This window comes from Ictidomys tridecemlineatus, chromosome 6 (genome assembly GCF_052094955.1).
Source record: "Ictidomys tridecemlineatus isolate mIctTri1 chromosome 6, mIctTri1.hap1, whole genome shotgun sequence".
Taxonomy (NCBI): domain Eukaryota; kingdom Metazoa; phylum Chordata; class Mammalia; order Rodentia; family Sciuridae; genus Ictidomys; species Ictidomys tridecemlineatus.
In genome coordinates this window covers 61,125,267-61,143,154 of record NC_135482.1, presented here as the reverse complement: position 1 = coordinate 61,143,154, position 17,888 = coordinate 61,125,267, and the positions used below count along the sequence as shown (strand labels likewise).

The 17,888-nt window shown below is 48.0% G+C and overlaps 1 protein-coding gene and 2 long non-coding RNA genes across 9 annotated transcripts in view; 2 read left to right on the top strand and 1 right to left on the bottom strand.

Moving 5' to 3' along the window:
- LOC120888300 (uncharacterized) overlaps positions 1-250 on the bottom strand; it is a 15,218-nt gene extending 14,968 nt beyond the window's left edge. Inside the window, exon 1 of the long non-coding RNA XR_005731814.2 lies at positions 155-250. This is a non-coding gene — a long non-coding RNA (uncharacterized LOC120888300). The remainder of the gene's footprint in view (positions 1-154) is intronic.
- LOC120888298 (homeobox protein Hox-C8) overlaps positions 1-17,888 on the top strand; it is a 137,800-nt gene that overhangs the window by 74,961 nt on the left and 44,951 nt on the right. The window lies entirely within an intron of this gene.
- Positions 1-17,888, top strand: part of LOC120888301 (uncharacterized) — a 21,346-nt gene extending 3,458 nt beyond the window's left edge. The window contains exons 1-2 of one of the 5 annotated variants that reach the window (XR_013440583.1): positions 2,124-16,804; positions 17,353-17,888. This is a non-coding gene — a long non-coding RNA (uncharacterized LOC120888301). Of the gene's footprint in view, positions 1-2,123; positions 16,805-17,299 lie in introns of those variants that run through there. The other 4 variants (XR_013440582.1, XR_005731815.2, XR_013440580.1 and 1 more) reach the window with 4 other exon arrangements.

The window sequence follows — 17,888 nt, the reverse complement described above, 5'->3', positions numbered from 1 at the left end:
TTGCTCTAAGAACATTACAGCTTTCCAAAGGACCTTTGGGGACCCAAACTCCATGTATCTCTCAGTGCCTGTCTAGAAGGAAGCCAGTGGCCACTTTACACCCCACCAGTCGGCTGGTTCATGGAGTCTCCTCACCCACGATCCCCACACTCACCTGCTTTTCCTGAGAGCTAGCCCAGCATCCTTGATCTTGCTCAAGTCAGGACACAGGTAGGAAGCCTGTTGAGAGGGTTCTCCAGGGCTAGCTAGTATATTTTAATGTACTGTTTGATGGTAAATAAAGAGACCTTGGGGGGAAAAAAAAAAGGAAGGAGCAACAGTGCCTGGCATGTCCCCACCCGCCCCTCCTCTGGACATTGGCTTTCTTGATGAAACAGTGCACCGTTGTTCTTGAACAACCATTCCCCACCATCTCTGTTCGAAGGGTTTGAGTTTCACCCTCCGTTCACCCCCATTAATCACCCCAGCAGCTAAACATCACCCAGCCCCCTCTAGCTCTAGCCCTTTCTCTTCTTCTTGCCCTTAGTATTCATGGCGGGGCATTCCTCACTGCTGCGTGCCTCACAAAGATCTCTCCTCGGACACAAGGACCCTCCCCCTCTCTAGCTACCCAGTCCATGGTGGGCACTACTCTCTGTTCTGGGTGTCCCGACTGCCAGCTCATCATACTCTTGGACCCTGCTCCCCAGCTCTTCCCATAGCCGTTGCCCCATTCCCGTGCACATTCCCACTCACCACGCCCTCCTTCAGGTACTTTATCTCATGGCCACCGAACCTCGGGTCTCCACCACCCACCATCGTTCTTTCCTCCAGGCCCATCTGCTTCTAGCTCCCATCTGCCTTTGACACTTCCCCTTGCCTCTTGTTTCTTTCCTTCCCAAGACCTTCCTGAGACTCTTTAGATGGTGGCTTTGAAGTCTGATCCTTCTAACCTCAAGAAACTTAGAGGCAGGGTAGCACAGTGGTTAAAAGCATGGCTTTAGATTCAAATCCCAGATCTGACACCTGCGAGGTATATGCAACTATAGACAATCACTCAACCTTTCTGAGCCATCCATACAATGGACATACTCACTGGCCTTGTAGAGTTGTTGTGTAGATCAAATTAAATTCTATTTGCATAGATCCAAGCATTCAGCAGAAGTTTGATAAATGGTCGTTATTAAATCAGAATCTTCTTGGGGAGAGAGAAAGGAGGCTCTTTGGATTCCAATAAAAGTTAAGAAGTTGCCTCTTGCAGTATCTGAGAGGGTAGGATAAAAATGACGCAGTCTTGCAAAGCAGGGCCCATTTACCAGGAAGCCTTACTCTTCTGTTTGCCCAAGAGGGTCTCAACTTTGGCTGCACATTGGAACCCCTGAGAGTTTTTTTTTTTTTTTTTTCTGATGCTTAGACTCCATCTCCAGAGTTTCTAATTTGTTGGCCTAAGTAGGGCCTGGGCTTCTTGATTATTGTTTTTAAACACCCCAGATGATGCTAATATGCAGCCAGAGTTCCAGATGTAGCCCTAGGAAGGGATACAAGATGAGGATGACTGCTACTTCTGCCAGAGGACGTCTTAACATGGGGTACCTCCTTCTAGCTGCATTGCTTCAATGGGAAGAAGTTCACTTAGGATTAGCTTCTCTTGAGATCTCAGAACTTCAGAAAGACTCACACTTTCCATTTCCTACAGCTATCAGGATTTAGAAAAATGTCCACCCCAAGAAGAGACAGGGGAATGGACAAATTGACTTCTGAGAGGCCTTGCTCATCTGAAAGCATGTGGTCCCCAGATTACCAACAACAGAGGAAGAAGCAGCTCCCCTCAGTAGTGGGAAAATTTGTAGTTATATAGTAAATGGAGCTTCTACCTGGTTGCTACAATAATAGGCCAAGCAATTAGGATACAAGTTCCAGAATCTTTTCCTATATTTCCAAAAAGATAAATCACCCCCAGGAACAGAATCTGCATATTGTAATTAACTGATAAATATTTCATGCCTGGTTCAAACTTTCTCCTCTTCTATTTAATGGCCACAAACTTGAGCACTGAGGAACCAGGGGAGAAGAGGGTGGGGGCTGGCATGGGGAGGCTCTGCCTTGGCTTTGGGGGAGGGAAACTCTGTCTTGGTTACTGCTTTATTTACTTTTCTCCTGTTCTTTTAAGAAAACATTGCCCACCTGGAGCAAATCAGGTCACAAGTGGTAGAGAGTGTGACTCAGGCTTGTGGCCTCAGCCCTGATCTCCTCCAGGAGAGGCCAGTCTCTGGTGACCCTGGGGGCACTGAGAGCAGCAGGTTTTAGAATCCATAGGGCCCAATATTTGAAAATAAGCTCTGTTCTCTAACTTTTTAACAGAGTGGGCTTAGGCAACTCAGTTTTTTTCAGCTGTAAAATAAAATAGGCATAGCAATGTGCGTGTGAATGGGTGGTGCTGGGGATCAAACCCAGGGTCTTAAACATTCTAGGCAAGGGCTCTACTACTGAGCTACATTACCCAGCTAAGGCATAGCAATTTTTATCTTATAGGATTGACTGTGTTCAATAAGCTCTCAATACATGATGACTATGACCAACAATAATGATCATAATTAATTGCATCACATCGAATCCCTTCTTTTATAGCACCTAAATAAGTGTTTATAGCACCTAAATAAGTGAATGCTTACTCTGAGTATGGTGAATGCCTTATCTCATTTAATCAACACAACAAATTTATGAAGTATTTTTTAGTCCCTGTTTATTATCAATGTTTTGCAAACAAGGGAACTGGGACAGGTCAAAGGTAAGTATCTTGCCAGGGGACGCACAGCTAGGTGGTAAATAGTAAAGGCCTTGTATCTGACTGTGTGGTTTCAAATCTGGGCTCTAGCTGGGCATGGTGGTGCACACCTGTAATTCTAGCCAGTCCAGAGGCTGAGACAGAAGACTCAAAATTTTGAGGTCAGCCTGGGCAACTTAGTGAACCCTGTGTCAAAATAAAGCATTAAAAAAAAAAAAAAAAAAAGGCTAGGGCTGAAACTCAGTGGGCTTAATTCCAGGTACAAAAAACTAAGGGAAAGAATGAATGTCATATTACCCTTCCACTTTCAATTACTTATTATCAACTCTTGGCTCTACCACACCTGTACCTGTAGGATGCAACATAAGCCTCAGCTTCTTCCTCTGTAAATTGGGAATGTAAATGATGCCTACTTGGCAGGTAGTTGTGAGAACTGAGAGATGTATTACAGTGCATGCCTCAGCCCTGGTGCATGGTAAGTGCCCAGTAAATGAGTCATCTTTATCACCATCATCACACCACTCTGTACCCTAGGGCCATGGTGTCTCTTGCTCTTTGGTGTTTGAAAGGTAAGTGTTTGTGAGGGTCTTCCAGAGGCCATAGAGCTGCTCTTCATTATGCACCCCTCCTCCACTTCTGTACCCAGGACTTGGGGAAAAGGATGCTAAGCAGATTATGACTCCATTTCAGGAATTAAATCAAAACTCAAGACTAACTCAATTTGGCTTCTGATGAGAGGGAAAGGTTAAAAGGGAGGGAGGAGGCATCTGGGTGGGCTCTCAGAAGTGTAACGGATCTGAATCCTCACCCGTAGCCCCTCCACAGGGCTTTGCCCAAGGGGCACTGGGGGTAGAGGAAAGAAGGAACCTTGGAAATTCACACCACCTGAAAATGAATGAGGGACTAGGAAACTGTCCAGGAACATTTCCCCAAGGGGGATCTTTCCTCAGGCTACCTCAGCCTAGTCCTGGCATGCAGGGAACCCTAGACTGGATGAGGACTGAGGGCTTAGACAGGCAGGTGGGCCTCAGAAGAGTAGGGAGTCCTGCTGGAGGCCATTGCCTCCCTGGAGAAGATCTGAGTTGAGGCTCTTCTCTTTAAAGACTTCTAAGCAGTACTAACATTGCCATCTCTTATATCTCTGATGTATTTATTCGCCTAAAAATATGATATGTGTATCTGTATAAAAACAGCTTCTCTGTGTGAATTACCATTCAGCTGCTATTCAGCTTCATATATTTAGCTCAGATTCCTCTAAGCTCTGCAAACTAAAAGTAAAAAATCAATTCTACTTAAGAAAGAGTGGTGATTTTCCTCAGGATTTTCTCTTGTGCTCCCAGGAGAAGACCATTATTTCCCCCATATACAGAAGAGGAAACTGAGGCTCCGGGAGATGAGTAGTTTGCTCAGAGACGCAGTGTGGGTGCAAGGATTCCAAAACAGAAAGAGAGAAGAGGAGGGAAAGGGAAGGGGAGAGAAGGCAGGGAAAGGCTGCCTGGTGCCTAAGCCAGAGGCCTCCCTCCTCCCCAAGCCCAGTGAGTTGAGAAAGCCCGGGAGGCAGGCGCTGGGGAGGGAGGGATCCTGGGCTCGCCAAACAGCGGGGCCTCGGGCGAGAGCGTCGCCAGCGCGTCCTCATTCTGCGATTACTGTCAGGGGACCATCCATCAGCGCCGCCCGGGACGCTCGGGCCAGACTGCCCGCCGCCCGCCCGGGTCTCTCCAGATCGCATTAGCGTGGGGCGAGGGCGCAGTGCGGCACCGGCTGCCGGGGAGAGGTGGCTGGCCACGCTGGGCGCAGGCAGGGACACCGCGGTGGGGCCACTTCAGGGGAAGGGGAGAGGCTGCTTTAGGATTCCTCCTCTTCTCCCAGTCTCTCCGCTCGCTCCGGGCCAGGGGCTGTTGAAGGGGGCGCGAGAATCGGTGCCCAGAGCACAGAAGGCTCCTGGGAGGGGCCTGCAGCCGGTGGGAGAAATCAGTAGAAGCAGAAAGAGAGGGAGAAATACCTGGAACAGGAACAGGGAGGGCAGAGACTGAGAAGGAGGCACAGAGGCTGGAGATTCAGTGGGGCAGAGGATTTAAGGAGCAAAAAAGTGATGGGGAGAGAATTGGAAAGGGACAGATGAGTGAGCAGGGGACTAGAAAGCCACAGATGGTCAGGGATGGCAAACACCTTACAGATAGCCTACTGCCACGCCCTCAATCTACAGATGAGGAAACTGAGGCCCAGAGCAGAGAACCCTCACCCACACACCCACTCCAGCCGCTTGCTGGGCCAGCTCTTGACCCTGAGGCACACGTGTTCCTTCAAACCATGTGTTTTGAGCATCTGCTCTGTGCTGGGCCCGGGGCCTGTGGAAATGATGCAGAATGGGTTCCTCCCTCCAGGAGCTGCATCTCATCTTGGGGAGAGGGGCTGGGCATCCAGAAAAGTTCCCTCACCCCCCATAGGTGGGGTCCCTAAACTCACCTCTCCTGGCAAACCCTCCTTGTCCTCTGTGTTCTGCGTATATCCTCATGGGATGTGGCCATTCCGTGGGAGAATCTGCCCTTACTTTGCATGGGGCTCCCCAGGAACCAAGGAAGTTTGTTTTTTAACCAGGGATTGAACCCAGGGGTGATCTAACAACTGGACCACATCCCAAGCCCTTTTTACTTTTTATTTTGAGACAGGGTCTTGCTAAGTTGCATAGGGCTTTGCTAAGTTGCTGAGGCTGGCTTTGAACTTGCAATCCTCCTGCCTCAGCTTCCCAAGTTGCTGGGATTACAAGCACTACCATGCCCGGCTCCCAGACAGGTTCTTGAGGGTTTGCCCAGGTTGTTCCAACCTATATCCAACAGGCCTAGCCTGAAAACAAGGCCCATTCTCTGCTTAGCTCGTCCTCTGGGATGAATCAACACCTGCTGAGGACTGAGGTTCACATGAAGTACTTCCAGGTCTCGCAGTCTGGAATCACTGTTTTGTGAGCTTTGAAGGGGCGATCTTTCCCTGAGTATGGAGCCGGCACCATCTTCTGGGAAAGGACTTGTCCTCTTCAGTCAGGCTCTTCAGACAGTTCTGTTTGAGACACACGTTGGGCGTGCTGGGGCTTCCAGATACCTGCCTGATCACTGCCCTGGGGTTTGTGCTCATGATTCCTCCCCAGTTACTTCCAGCTCTGCATCACTGTGCAACACCACAGAATCCTTGACAACCCCACAGCATCTCGTCCTTCCTCCTTTCTTCTGGAAGACTGTGTCTGAGTGGTTCAAATCTAGCCCTCCACAATCTCTCTCCTTAAACCCATTCCCTGATGACTGGGAAGTGCCTCCTTCTATCTAAACTTGATTCTTCCCTGCTCAGCACTTCGACCAGGGTGGAAGCACCAGATTCTTTCTAACTAACACCCCTCCCTTTCAGTGATGCTCACCCAGTCCCCAGGGGTCAGGCAGGGAGTGGGGGCAGTCTCCCTCCAAGAGTTCTGGAACCATCTTTCCTCCCTCTGAAGCAAGCTTCTGTCTACTCTGGGTGATGGTTGTCTGTGATTATCTTAAAGAAGGGGCTATCTTTTCTCCTTGGCTCAACTTAAACTAAAGCAAATGTGAGTTTCTAATTCCAGCATCTTGGCCTCTGTACAGAAATGGGGGACTCAGGAAAGAAGAGAAATGAGCAGAACTGAGACAAGAACAGCTCCCATTTCCCACCCACATGTTCCAGCTTCCAATTCCCAACAGGGCCCCTGGAGGGCAAGAGCTGTGGACACTCCTGAAACCCCAGGCTAAAGACCCACAGACACATTTCAGCACTATTCTTTCTTGCAGGCCCAATGATGCTCTTGGGAATCTAACCAAATGGAAAAGCCTAGGAAATAGGCTATCTCTGCAGCCCCTGACACTTCATTCAGAGCAGGATGTCAGCTCCATTGAGGGAGAAGCACTGGACATGGAGTGGTTGGGAGCAACGGTGAAGCACTTCTTCCAAGGGCACGCCAGGTTAGGGAGTGGGAGCACCCAGCCCAGAAAAGCATAAGGAAGAAGGCCTTGGAAATAACTCTCCATGTCTCTGTACTAACTTCACATACATTGTCTCATGCAATCCCCACAGTGCCAAGTTCAGCGCCTGGCACAAAATACATGCTTGTCTAAGTGGATGAGTGAAGAGCCTAGGAGGAAGGTCAGGATCCTTAATTATAGAAGAAGAAACAGCAGCACAAAAAGGTTAAATAACTTGTTCAAGGTCACATGTCTTGTTTGAGGCAAGGCCAAGCTTCAGTGGAGAGTCATTTGGTGGTGGAGGACAGGAGAAAGGGAGGCAGGGAGGGTGTGAATAAATTATCACACACTACCCTTAGGTACAGGACTCCATAAAGTGGTGACTCCCTGAAATATGGCATTTAAGACTAAACACCTTCTAAAATAACTCAGGGAGGGTTGATTTGCAGTGTATACACAGTACTGCAAGTAACATGGGAGGTCAATGGGCAGACCAGGATAGCGAATGCCAAAACACAAAGCCCACACCGAGAGTCTGGACATCCAACACCAAGACCTTTGCTAGTTTTTTGTTTGTTTGTTTGTTGTTGTTGTTTCTTTGTACCACGGATTGAACTCAGGGGCACTCAACCACTGAGCCACATCTGAAGTGGTATTTTGTATTTTATTTAGAGACAGGGTCTCAACTGAGTTGCTTAGCACCTTGCCGTTGCTGAGGCTGGCTTTGAACTCAAGATCTTCCTCTCTCAGCCTCCTGAGCCACTGGGATTACAGGTGTGCACCACCATGTCCAGCTTCTTTGCTAGTCTTAAATGCTGTGTGGCATCAGGCCAATGATGCCCCTCTCTGACCTCAAGTGAAGGGAGAGACCAGATGAGAAGAAGGGTGCATTTGGGCAAGAAGGGTCAGGTCATTGTCCTCAGGGTAACAATCAGAGGCATCAAGTTCCCACTTCCCTAGATCTGCTCTTTGATGTCATTTTATTGCTCTCATCTGATTATAATGACTGTGTGTGTGTGTGTGTGTGTGTGTGTGTGCTCGTTCGCTGGGGATTGAACCCAGGGCCTCACACATGCTAAACATATGCTGTACCACAGAGCCACATCTCCAGCCCCCATGAGTTTTTTTTTTAATAAGAAATGCATATGCAGCATAGTTCAAAGCTCAAAAGGCACTAAGAGTTATATGATAACAAGCCAGGCATGGTGAGCATGCCTGTAACCCCAGCAACTGGGGAGGCTGAGGCAGGAGGATCATGAGTTCAAAGCTAGCCTCAATCACTTAGCTAAGGCCCTAAGCAACTTAGTGAGACTCTGTCTCTAAATAAAATATAAAAAGGGCTGGGGATGTGGCTCAATGGTTAAGTACCCCTGGGTTCAATCCCTGGTACAGAAAAAAAAAAGTTATATGATAACAAGTAGGTATCCCTTCCATCCTCAGGACTCCAGGCCACCAGGGTTCTCTCTCCATTGTAACCATAGTAGCCACTCTCTTAGATAAGATAACCCTCCAAAGAGATTTTGTTTCTCTTGGCTTATATGCTGGAGTCACCATGAAGTTTTATGGGATAGTAGTAAAGGGACACTCCTGGACTGGTGGGGTGTTAGAGAACTAACTACTCTGTTTCCCCTTCCCATCCTGGTGTGATGCAGAAATGCTAGAGCAGGAGAGAACACAAATGGCTGCATTCTTTAGGAGTTCAGGAGAGTTTTAGTTGAGAGGGTGGGCTCTCACCAGAAACCCCCACCACAACTCTAGTTCCCCAGACTCCAGCCCAGAGCTGCACAGCTACAGGGCCTCCATTTTAGCCTGGCTGAGGTGCCCACCCAGTCAAGTCCTGCTCAAGTTTTCCAGAGGACAAGGCTCCCCACTATGCCCCCCTCTTGTCATCTTGTTGGGAGGCCTTTCTTGATGACTAGCCTAACTTACTCACCCTCAGTAGAGAAGGAACATCCTCTTTGAGGTGATCCCTCTGTTCCTCTGTTTTCTCCTCCCACTTGAGTGCATAATCTTCCACCAGGCCCGGTAATTCCACCTGGATGGTTTATCCAGACCTGGAAGAGACATGCTTCTCTGCTCTCTTTCAGCTACCCTTCCCCCACCCTGAAGGCTGTTGGATTCCCAGGCTACCCCCCCATTTCTAATCCCCTCATTCTGACCCTGCACATCCCTTTGGTACTATTATACCAAAGTATAACTTGTCATGAAGATGATGAAAGTCCAACCTAAAGCCAAGTCTTCCTCCGGATTCAGGGGTAAATTCCATCTATCCCTCCACTAGCTGAACTTCCCCATTTGTGATGATGTCCTAGCCCAACTCTGGTGCTTGTTTGTCACTCCGACTGCCAGATCCTCACACAGACGTGCTAAGAACAAGTTAACCCCAAGCTTGGGGTGGTTTCCCTTTGCCCTCCTTTCCAAACCCTGTCCTGGTTAACCTCAGCCTTCACACTGACTCATTAAGCAATTATCATTGAGCCTATTCCAGGTTCTTAGAATATACAATGGTGATCAAAATAAAGAAAGTCACCTGCCTGTGTGGAGTTTGCATTCAAACAGGGAGGGACAGATAACGAACAGTACACTTACTAAATAAGTTATATCATATATAGGAAGTGACAATTGTGGGGCTCGGGATGTGGCTCAAGTGGTAGCGCGCTCACCTGGCATGCGTGGGTTCAATCCTCAGCACCACATAAAAATAAAGATATTGTGTCCATCTAAAACTAAAAAAATAAATATTTTAAAAAGTGACAATTGTTAGAGACGAAAATTAGGAAAGAGGGATCAGGATTAGAGAAAGTCCAAAGCATTAAATATAGTATTCAAGGAGGGCTCATTGAGAATATGGTCTTGGCACAAAGACATAGCCCCACAGGTGGCTTGGCAAAAGTATTCCAAGTAGAGAGAATAGCTGGTGCAAAGGTCCTGAGGCAAGAGCATGCAGGTTTGTGGAACCTGGAAACCGGTGTAACTGTAAGAAATTAAGCTAGGAGAGTGGGGGTGTGGGGAATGACATCAGAGGAGCCAGGTGATGTAGGACTGGGTAGGCTAACTTAGGGGCTCCACTTTTCACTCTAATGGGCAGGAAAGGCATGATTGGATTGGTTTTTTAAATGGCCCCCTGTCTTTTTGTTGTTGTTGTTGTTGAGAATTGATTGCAGGGGTTTGGGGTAAGGGAAGGTGCAGGGAGACTTGTTGAAAGGCGATCACACACATCTAAGTGAGAGATGGGTGACTTGGAGCAGAGTGGCAGCAGTGGACATGATAAGGGCCTGGACTGTGGCCTTGGGGTGAGTTTCCCCTTCCCTGGTTTCTTTCTTTTGCTCTGGTCACTTCCTGCTTTTCTAGGTTGTGTTTCCCCTTTCCTTGAAGGCTGAGGGCTCTGTGAGGGTGGCACTCAGTACCTGGTCTGGAGTCTGCCCCAGGACCCAGGGCAGGGCCCCACGCAGGGCAGACAGGCCCCAGTGCTGCCTAGGAGCAGACTGACAAGCGGCCCTCCCTAGTCCCACTCCCTGAGCGAGGGGAGGAGGCCGCTGTCTCTAAAGAGGGCGTGATGGACAGTTATTGAAGGCACTCAGCTGGGGGCTCCACTCTAGTCTTAATCTGAGCCGCCCTCGAGGAAATCATAACCAGCTCTTAAAAACGTGTTAAGACCAAAGCTGCTGTGTGTGTGTTTGCGCCGGATTCAGACAGCTACTTAACACCGGGGGCCTCAGGGCCTTTGATTCCTCCACTCCTCGCCTTGCCCTCTCCCCTCATCGGGTGGCGTTTGTCAGCCAAGATGTTGTTTAAATCGTTTCCTATAAACATTTCCCTCCAAATGCCATCCAACGTTCCAGAAATGCATCTATCACTGGCTTGGGGGTATACTTGAGGAACCTAGGGGAGAGGGCTCCCCTTCTCTCTCCCCTGTCCCCCATTACTCCTGCCCTGGCCCACATTCTCCGGTTTCATGCAGTAAGAATTGCTTCCCTTCAGTGGAACAGGCACTTGGTGCCAGGATTATTGACAACATTGAGATGGCCACAGGCTCCAGGAGCAGCCGGGCCCCCGGACACTTCTTCTTTCAGAGCTCAATGGATGGACCTGGGTGTGTCGGCTTCGTCTGGATGTCCTGCTGGCTTCCAGGGAGCATGGAGGGTAGGGGAACATGGGTCTAGACCTGGTCAAGGCTGTCACCAGAATTTAAGGTGCTTAGAAGACAGGCCCCAAATAAAGTGACCCCTCACTTCACCTCTGCACCCGGCCAGGCACTTTTCTGCCTCCAGCAGCTTTCTTCTTGGCCGGGAGCTGCCTGTGGGGCTTGTAGAGCCTGGGGCTGCTCTCTCTCCAGGAATGCCAGCATCATACCCCCCGACCGTGGCAGAGCTGGAACCCTCTGACGGATTGGATTGGAATGAGAGTGCAGAAGATTCTGGAGGTTCTTCCAGGGAAAAGTTTGAACTGGTCAATTCTGTCTGGAGCAGAAGTGGATGAATTCAATTCCTGAGACTGAAAAGTTCCTTAGGAGCCTCGTCCTCCCCAGCTGTAGCCAATTACTCGTCTAATTGTCCTGATTGAAAGGTTCTGCTGGCGCCTAGGACTGGAGGATCCCCACCCACTTCATAGCTCCTCTCCCCAGCTCATTCTCTGGCCAGTGTTGCAATAAGGAGAAGCAGTGCCGGACCTCCTGCTCCTTCCCAGAGGCCTGATTCGGCTGCTCCCCTGACATCCAGGCGTCTGCCTCCTTCCCTCCATACCTGTGGCACTCCCCACTTCTAGGTGGGTTCCAAAGAGAGCCCAGGCGAGATGCCACAAGAAGGTAGGAAAGGCTCAGGATGGAGCCCAAGGCAGGAGAGGCAGAGGAAGCGGTCCCAGTCTTTGGGGGTCAGGTAATGCCCCTTTACAAGCCAAATGAAGAAAAAAAGTTCTAAGGGGAGCACATGACTCCATAAAATAAAGGGACATAATTGGGAGCGATATCTAATTTATCTATTGAATGCCTCCTACGTACTCTTTTATCACTTAGATGGACAGAATATAATTGGTGTGCTGAACGCCATCAATCTCAGGGCCTGGGCTTCCTGTGCTGGCTACACCTATTACTGTCAGATTATGACACTGTAATACCAAGATCAATGACATTTTAAATGTGCTCCAGTTATGGGCAATTGCTGACAATAAAAACAGTGACAAATTGATGAAACTTGGGCAGCGATGATCTGGTGTCAAAAATAAACCATAAATAATCTGCTTTCCAAACTGGGAGAGGTGCCTGGGACACCTGCTTAGGGGCAAAAGGCCAAGGGAGAGGCGACTCTGCCCGACCCACAGCACTGTGGCCACTCAGGGAGCCTACCTGCGGTGGGGACCTCCCTCCAGGTGGCCTGAAAGGCCCCAACAGGAAGATGGAGAGGCTGGGTTTAGTCAAGGCCTGGGGTCCTTTAGAGAGAATCCCCATCACGGAGGACTCTGAGACACATCCACGTGTGGCTGCTAATTGGAGGACATCCAAGTTCCCAGACATGCTGGTGGGTGGTATTTCCATGTCCTGCCCACACTGAAGAATCAGGGCAGGCCAGCTGAATCACGGAATTGGACTTTGCCAGTGTTAAATCTGAGAGAGACCTCGACAGTCTTCAGGCAAATCAGGCTGTCTCCAAACTGGTCCCAGACCCTCCTGCCCAGTGTCAACCTGCCCCAGGCACTGTTTCTCCAGGCCACCGCCCCTCCTACCTGTTGAAGGCAACTCAGGCCTTCACCCAGCACAGTGACTTGGGGGTACATTAAGGTGGATGTTCTACTGTTCCTTATTTTTTCTTATATTTATTTTTTAGTTTTAGGTGGACACAATATCTTTATTTTACATTTATGTGGTGCTGAGGATCGAAACCAGTGCCTCATGCATGCTAGGCGAGTACTCTACTACTGAGCCACAACCCCAGCCCCAAGCTTTATTTTTATTTTAATAGTCACAATTTTTTAATTTGAATGCTATTATTGATACTATGATCACCAGGATTACTACCATTGTAATCCTATAGGCATTTATGGAGCAACTACTGCATACCAAACTCTGTCCCACGTGCTTTGCAACATGTTATTTTTAACTCCCACTGTAAAGTGGGGTTATTTTTCATATTTTGGAAGTGAGGGCCCAGAGGTGTAGAGCCCCAGGGGCCTGCCTATGGTGACACAGCTGGTAAGCAGCAGAGCAAGAAAGGCACCGAGGATGTTAGCTTAGTGCTCTCCTTTCTACCCATTGTCCCTTTCAACCCCACCTTACGAAAAAGGGTAAGGGGATCTCTCAAGAACCTACAGCTAGTCAGAGGCAGAGCTAGATGAAACCAAGCTTTTACGATGCTTTTTATGTTAATACAGTCATGCTGCTTCTAGATGTACCATGACAGTCTCCTTCTGGGGGTGGGGGGTGGGGGTTACTACTCAGCCAGGTCTCTAGCTTTTGCCTTCCAGGGGCAGCAGGGGGCCCCAGTCTACTTTGGAGCCAAAGTTCAGAGTGGTATTTGAATTTTCACTCTGCCACTTTATAGCTGTGTGACCTTAGTCAAGTTACTTCACCTCTCTGAGTTTCAGTTGAGTGTAAAAATTTAAATGATTAACACAAATAAAAGCATTCGGCATGGATCCTGGCACATAGTCCATACTCAGTAAATGGTAGTCAGAGCTGTAACCTGGGCCAGTGGCAGGGAAGTTCAATCAATTTAAAAATGAAACAGAAAATGGACTCATTTTGGAGCCACACTCTGCCATGTCTCTTACCTAGGACAGGTGCCTCAGAGGCACACTATGATGGCTGCATGCGGGGGTGCCACAGGAGACATAAGAAACCCCTTCATAACCACAGAGGATTTTTTATGACAAATTGTTTTTTATTTCCCAGGTCGGGGGAGACTAGGGATTGAACACAGAGGCAGTTTTATCACTGAGCTACATCCTCAGTCCCCTTTTTATTTTTTATTCAGAGACAGCAAAGTTGCTGGGTGGTCTTGAACTTGCAATCCTCCTGCCTCAGCCTCCTGCATTGCTGGAATTGCTGGTGTGCGCCACCTCATGCGACTGATGACAAATGGTTTAAGCCATCATTTTTATATAGCACAAAACTTACTAAACCTACTGCATAATAAAATGCAAAGTTTACATCATTTTAAAGGTGAAATTTAAGACCTCAAAAGAACCTATTACTTTTTTCTTGTTGATAAAAAACATCCTAATTTTCTATAACATAAACGATGAACATGAAAACCTTCCACTCTCTTTAAAAGAAAGAAGAAAGACCATGCATCTGTGATTATGTCAAAATGAACCCCACTGTTATGTATAACTGCAATACACTAATAAAAACATTATAAAAGAAAAAGAGAGAAGGAGAGACGAAGAAAAGGAGAAAGAAAAAGAGGAAGAAAGAGTTGGGGCCTAATGATGGCTCTTCAGGCTAAGCCCTGAGACTGCTGTGGTCCAAGTTCACTCTCCTCCTTAATATCAGAAGAGCTTTGGCAGAAAATCTCGAGTATCCTTATGTCAGGACAGAGGCTGGACAAGGACCAGGAGTTCTGGTTTCTTCCCTCTTTAAAAAAAAAGAGTAAAATAGGGGCTGGGGATGTGGCTCAAGCGGTAGCGCGCTCGCCTGGCATGCATGTGGCCGGCTTCGATCCTCAGCACCACATACAAACAACGATGTTGTGTCCGCCAAATAGTAAAAAAAATAAATAAATATTAAAATTCTCTTTCTCTCTCCCTCTCTCTCCCTCTCTCTCACTCTTTCTTTAAAAAAAAAAAAAAGAGTAAAACAAACAAATAACAACCTGTTGTTTCTGCCTTCCTGCTCTTTGTTCCCTCTTCGAGGTTAACATTAAGAATATGAAGTACTCAGTTTAAATTTATGGTGTTTATTTCTGATTCCTTCTTGTTTAATAATTACTAGCTGAACTCGAGTCATCGACTGAGGGAGTAATTACACTTTACAGAAGGCTGCAAAGCAGTCTTACAATTACTTGGTTTCTTCAGGGAAAACCCCACACCTGCCTGTAACTTAGGTTCTGTTAAGTTTTATGACTGTGTGGGGAATTTGACCATCTACCCCTTGCTTCTGATGGTCTCTCTTTCCAATATCCCCCTTCTAATCATCTGCAGTGACTTCTACAGGCACTGCCTTGGGGATGCCCAGGGCTTGAGGTTTTCATGGATTTATTTTGTTTGGATTTTTTTTCAAGTACTAGAGATTGAACCCAAGGATGCTATACCACTGAGTTACATCTCCAGTCCTTTTTATTTATTTATTTATTTTATATTTTGCACCAGGGTCTTACGAAATTGCTGAGGCTGGCCTTGAAGTTTCAATCCTCCTGTCTCAGCCTCCTGAATTGCTGGGATTGCAGGCATGCACCACTGTACCTGTGAGGCTTCCGTGTTTCAAGGGGACCTGCAGCAACACTTGACTCCTTAGAACATCCATAGGACAAGCCTAATGTGGTGGCACACACCTGTATTCCCAGCAACTCAGGAGGTAAGGTAAGAGAACCTCCAGATTGAAGCCAGCCTCAGCAACTTGACAAGTCCCTGTGTCGAAATAAAAAGAAATAATAATAGTAAAATGGACTGGAGATGTAGCTTAGTGGTTAAGGGCCCCTGGGTTTCATCCACAGTCCAGAAACAAAACCAAAAAAGCCTTAGGACACACACTAACATTTAGGGCTCTGTTACCAGCGTCAGTTGTGTCTGTTCCCACCACCCTCCGAAGTTGTACTTCCAACTCCTGCTCTTTCTAAAGCTTTTGTTGTTTTGTTTTGTTTTGTTTTTTGGGGGGTGCAGTTATTAGTTTGGTTTTTGTTTTATCACCGAGGATTGAATCCAAGGCCTTGTGCATGCTCAGTAAGTGCTCTTACCACTGAGATATACCTCCAAACCCGGCTGAAGTTTTATTTTCTTTTTTTAAATATATCTTTATTTTATTTATTTATTTTTATGTGGTGCTGAGGATCGAACCCAGGGCCTCGCACATGCAAGGCAGGCACTCTAACCACAGCCACAGCCCCAGCCCTTTTCTTTTCTTTTTAATAGCATATGTAATACATGTTAAGTATAGAAAAATTTAGCTGAGTGCATGGGGCACACCTGTAATCCCAGTGACTAGGGAGGCTGAGGAGGAGTTCTGCAAGTTTGAGGCTACCCTCAGCAATCTAGCAAGACCCTGTCTCAAAAAAAAAAAAAAAAAAGTAAAACTTCCCTAAGTTCAATTCCCAGTACCCAAACAAAACAAAGTTTCAAGAAATGTGCAGTTCAGATAAGTGGAAAGGGGAGGGAGTGGGTGGGAGAGCCCCAGTGGTTTCCCTATAGGAAGAACCAAGACTGGAGAATGTGTTGAGTCTACACCTCTTGGAGGTGGGATTTGACACCGCCTGATCCTCTGATTGATTAGAGCTCTGCTCCAAGTGGGGTTCGGGGAGGGGGTTTTCTGCAGGGTGTATTACTCTGGTAAAAATTAGAAACCTCCCTAAGTGCCATGTGGGAGGGCACTGCTTACAGCCTGGTGTGGGGATCCTCGGGTTGCTCTTTGGGTGACTTTGTGGGGTTGGATCCTGAAAACCTCCATGTGCCCCACCACACCATCAAATAACAACCTTATGGGAAACTCCAAGATTTTCCCCTCCAACATTTTCCTAGCCACCTACTTTTCTGCTTCACAATATTCAAAATGCCTTGAAAAAAAAAATCTGAATTGAAAGTACTGCTGGGAGAGGGAGCCAAATGATTTAGATCCATGACGGCTCCATTTCTGAGAGGAGGGCGTACCTGACTCTACCAAACCAAAGTAAAGTAATCCTCGGGTCCCTAGGAGAGGGCATGAGGGGTGGCAAAGCAGTCCTGCCCCAGACTCGGGGATGTCGTAGGGAAATGCCAAAGAACCATCATCAGGATCTGCGGAGGTAGGGACAGAGGACAGAATGTGGGGGGCTACCCTGGTTCAGGGAATCAGTCTGAGGGCAAAGGAAGGCCAGGGCAGCCTTGCGCAGGACAGAAGAATGTGTTGGAGAAGAGCAGGCTGGAGTCACAAGGCTGGGAACGCTCATAGGTGAGTAAAGAGCAGAGGGTGGATGGTGGCTGGGCCCAGGCAGCAGAGGGTGGCAGGGCAGTGGAGGGAGGGCCACCAGCGGCTTTGCAGGGCTCTTCAGGCAGTGTTCCAAGGTGAGGGCCAGAGCCTTGGACCTTAGCAGTAGGAAAGCAGGTCATATTTCACATCCTTTCCTGAATAGAGAGATTGGATTTGGTCAAGAATAAGTCCCTAGGAGGCCATTGTGAGCACCCGCCTGTTTATCTTGTTGATGAATATAGAGCGGGAGCAAAGTTGGGAGTGTGGGCGTCTGACAAGGTCTTCATGATTCTAGAATCACTTATTACACCTTCTTCCTCCTCCTCTGCCTTGGCTAATGGGCTGTGGGTACCCAGTGCACAAAGGGCAGCGAGACACTCACTGTGGGTGATACACAGGCTGGGCCCTGCCCTCCTGGCCGCTGAGGAAACTGGTGCTTGTATTTAGTTTGTATCTGAACTATCCCTTTGCCCTCAGCAGGACTAAACCTTTACCCCCTTGCAATCTCTGGGTCCCTTCAAATCCTGCAGCGTGTTCAACGACGTCGACGACCTGCTACAGGATTTCCAGTCCCAAGAATTGGGAGTCTTGTCTGCCCCTCCCATCAACCCCACCTGCACAAGGAAGCTTCATTTGCTTTGGACCACAAAGGCGGCCTCCTGACTCCTCTTTCCCTGAAACCCAGCTCTTCTTCTGGAACCTTCATCTTGGATCCTGGAGCCATCATCCAGTGAGTCACATGGGGCCAGAAATTCTGGATCTCAGCCCCTCTCAACTTCTCTGTCAACAAATATTTATTGGACATCTTCAAACAGGCCCACACCCTGTTCATGGTGCATCATAAAACAAATCCTGTCCTCACGGGGCTTGCTGTCAGCTACCGTGGTGTAGACTCTCCTTCTGAGCCTCTGTCCCCTCCTGCCTGCTGTCATCCTCGGTCCTCCCTGTCACCTGGAATTCTCTGCTCAGATGCCAGCGTGATCTTACAAACCCAGTTCAACCCTTGTTGACACTTGGCCAAAAAATCTCAAATAAAGACATTTTAAAATGTGGAGTAAAAAAATAA